The 3,713-nt window shown below is 45.4% G+C and overlaps 1 protein-coding gene across 1 annotated transcript in view; it reads left to right on the top strand.

Moving 5' to 3' along the window:
• PARD3 (par-3 family cell polarity regulator) overlaps positions 1–3,713 on the top strand; it is a 714,541-nt gene that overhangs the window by 79,901 nt on the left and 630,927 nt on the right. The window lies entirely within an intron of this gene.

The raw sequence follows: 3,713 nt of genomic DNA, 5'->3' as shown, positions 1-3,713 counted from the left end.
CCTCGGCCTCCCAGAGTGCTAGGATTACAGGCGTGAGCCACCGCGCCCAGCCGTTACTAATACATTTTTAAAACAACCTTTTTATTTTGGAATAACTTTAGATTTATAGAAAAGTTGCAAACATAGTATGGAGAATATACCCCTCACCCAGTCCCCGGTGCTAACATCTTACATCACTGTGAGACATTTGTCAGAATGAAGGAACCAACGTTGGTATGTTACTCTAACTAAACTCCAGACTTTTCTTTGATGTTCACCCGTGTTTCCATTCACACCCTCTTTCTATTCCAGGATCCAATGCAGGGAGCTACATTGCATTTAGTTGTCAACTTCATGTCACATAATAAAGACTTTACACACATTTTAGTAATCGGTAATTTTGTTTAAGATGGTGGTTGGGAGAGTGTTACCTTTGGCTAGCTGTAATGTTTCTTTACTTGCATTTGTAAATTTTTGTTTAGAGATGTCAATCATAGCCATTTACTGAACCACCCCTATTTCTACTTGCTCTGGTTCTATGTTTTATACTGCAGTGTACTTTGAACACTTTACAGATAAAACTAGTAATACTTTGTGTGAAGGGGCAGTGGCTTCCTTCCACTTTGATGAGGTGTTGAGTACACAGCAGTTTTGATGCGCTGTGGAGCTTATTAAAAGCGGGTTTCTACCTTAGGACTAGATGGGTCTAGCACCAGCTTTCCCAGGACCGGTGGTACTTCTAAAAGCCTGATCATTCCCTCCAGCTGTCCATTAAAGGCCTTTTCCTTACCATTATGGATGCGTGTATCATGTAGGATGGTTAGTCCTCTGTGTGGTGCTTGTGTGTGTGTGTACGTGTGTAAGTATGTGTGTGTATAGGGTGGGGAATGGGAAAAGGAGGTGTTGTTCCTTACTCGGTTAAATGGGCATTTCAGAAAGAAAGAACAGAATAGAGGATATTCGAGTGCATTGCCTGTAGTAAGACCCTTGGCCGTTAGGATGAAGTTCAGAGTCTTAGCTTATTCGACAAGATGCCCACATCTGGTCTGGCCTTCCTCCTGAGGCTTTGCCTGGTGCGTCCTCTGCTCTGGGTGCTCCACCTTGAGTGCTGCTCTGTGAACCCCACCGGCTGACCCAGGCTTCCCTGCTGTGGCGTGCCACGTTCTAGTGTTCCTGTTTTCCTAGATGTGTATCATGCTGATTCGCGGTGTGTCTCAGTCCACTTGAGTTGCTATAACAAAATAGCTGAGACTAATTTATAAACAACAGATTTATGTCTCATCGTTCTGGAGGCTGGAAGGCCGAGATCAAGGCACTGGCAGGTTTGGCGTCTGGTGAGGGCCTGGTATCTGCTTCGAGGTGGTGCCTTGCTGCTGCGTGGCTGAAGGCAGAGGGACAAAGGGCGTAGCCGGTCCCCTCCAGCTCTGTTATGATATAAGGCTGACCCCCTCCTAAAGGCCTCTCCTCTTAACGCTGCTGTGTTGGGGATGAAGTTTCAACGTGAACTCTGGAGGGGACACAAACATTCAAACCAGAGCACTGGCTGAAGACGTGGTTTTGCCTCCCCTAAGCATAAGCTTACGAGGAAGAAGATGTGACGCTCCCCACTGTGGCCCTAGGGTAAGTGCTGCCCAGTCACCGGCGCAGATACCTTTCTGGGTCCATGGTGGGGCCCATGTGGCAGTGACGTCATACAACTCTACCTGTCCTTTAAGGCAAAATGTCGCCAAGCACCTCGAGGAGGGCTTTCAGCCTCTGACGGTTGTTAGTGTTGAAGTGGGAAATCCTCCTTGCCCGACCACGTAATCACAGAATAAACTCTGGCTTCTGTTAAAAAGTGAAAGGCAAATTGTATGAGTGAGATACCTTTGACCTCCCCCACCGTTAGCTCAGCCGGCTAAATAAACAGCCTGTATAATGAATTCTTGGGACCAGGTCAATGCCGCATACTCCTGCTTCTCTCTCCCCTCAACCCCCTTCTCTTGTCATGTGTGTTTCTGTGACTGGATCTCGACTGGATCTCGATGTTCTCTGTTGGGATTGTGTCGAGTCTCACAGTAAAAGTGGAGGGAGAAGCGAGACTTGTTGCTTCTAGCCGTTTGCAATGTCTAACGTAACCTATTTCCAAATTTTGAAATAACTCTTCATCTTTCATCTGCGTAGTTGTCACTTTTGTAAGACTTTAGATAATAGCACGGAATTCTTTATTCAAGCAATCTATTTCAGTCTCATTTCTTTTATAGCCCTGTTCATGAAATACAAATCTCCTGTAAATCAAGTTTAACCAGATATGTGTTGTAAATGTACGGAGGGGCATAGGAGGTGAGCTTACCTTTCATAGGAAACCGTTTGTTGATGTATTTGCTCCGCAGATGTTTCCAAAGCGTGTACTCTGTGCTGGGCCCCATTCTAGGTAACGGGGCCTCCACAGTGTGTAGGAAACACAGGTTCCTGGTTGCGTGCGGTTGGCTTCCAGTCTAGTTGCGTGGATGCTGGTGTCTGTCACCGAAGGAGGGAAGCCCAGGGAAGAGCACGTTCTCAAGGATGAGGAGAAACTGTGCCGGTCCCTGTGGTCAGGAGGGTTGTTTGGCTAGGGGGACCTTATCAGCAGGATCAGAGTGGGGAGGGGGCCTTGCAGTCAGGACGTTTGGGACTCTCCCCATTTTCCCCTGATGTCAAGGCAGCACATGATATTAGACCTTACTTTTAGGCCTTACACCACATATTTGAATTAAAAACAATGCTTTATACTTATTTAATACTGTAGAGAATAGTCCCCCCATTTTAGAAGGTAATGAACTGTTTGAGAAGATCAGACATGCATGGCTAATTACAAAATCAGAAATCATTATGCAGGTGTCGTGGGGATGATGTGGTCTGTATAGCTTCTTGATATGTCATGCCTTGGTGGGGGTCCAGAGAACTGATTGGTCACTTGCCCGCAGCTCTTTGTGGCCGGATGGGAGGTTAGGGGGCTGGAGGTGGCCTCTGGGGAACAGCCAGCCCTCTAGTGTGTATACTTGACCTTAGATCTCTAAGGGCTGTAGGCTATTTTGGTTTTCCCCATGGAGAGTACATCCGTACATACGCTCCATGGAGGCAGTCTGTCATGGGTCCAAGGGACTTTTCTACCTAAAATTTTTAACTCTGCTGGGGTTCTTGCTAAAGGGAAGAAAACATGCCTGAATAAAAGAAATTGAGTGTTTCAAATATTGATCTCTAGTTAATGATACGCATGCTGAAGTGATTAGGGGCAAAGTGTGCTGGTGTCTGCAACTGACTTTGAAATGCCTAAAAAATGAGATGGAATAACAGTGTGGGTAGAGAGACGGCTGGACGCATAGATTTGGGGTAAAGCAAATGTGGCGAACTGTTAAGTATAGAATCTAAGTGGTGGCTACATGGGTATTCATAGTATAATTCTTCTGTAGGTTTGAATAGTTTCATGATAAAACAGTGGGAGAAAAATGTTTCCAAGTAACTGGGATGTGTTTCATTAGCAGGTAAAACTGGCATTAGAAAAGAGAGTTGGAGATATTTGAGTGCACATGTAGTAGGTCTGTTCAGTAGAAACTTTTTTCATTGGTGCTTGTGTCTAATGCAGGGTTTAGGTGTAAAAAATGTATTTTTGTAGTTTGAAATCTCTGGCCTCAGGTGTTTTCTTTGTAATAAAGAATGCAGTATAAGGCCCTGCTGCAAGATGTGACATACTCCATAACTCTCAGCCTACAAGC

Source organism: Propithecus coquereli, unplaced genomic scaffold (assembly GCF_000956105.1).
Source record: "Propithecus coquereli isolate 6110/MARCELLA unplaced genomic scaffold, Pcoq_1.0 Scaffold177, whole genome shotgun sequence".
Taxonomy (NCBI): Eukaryota; Metazoa; Chordata; class Mammalia; order Primates; family Indriidae; genus Propithecus; species Propithecus coquereli.
This window is presented reverse-complemented; position numbering and strand designations above follow the sequence as displayed.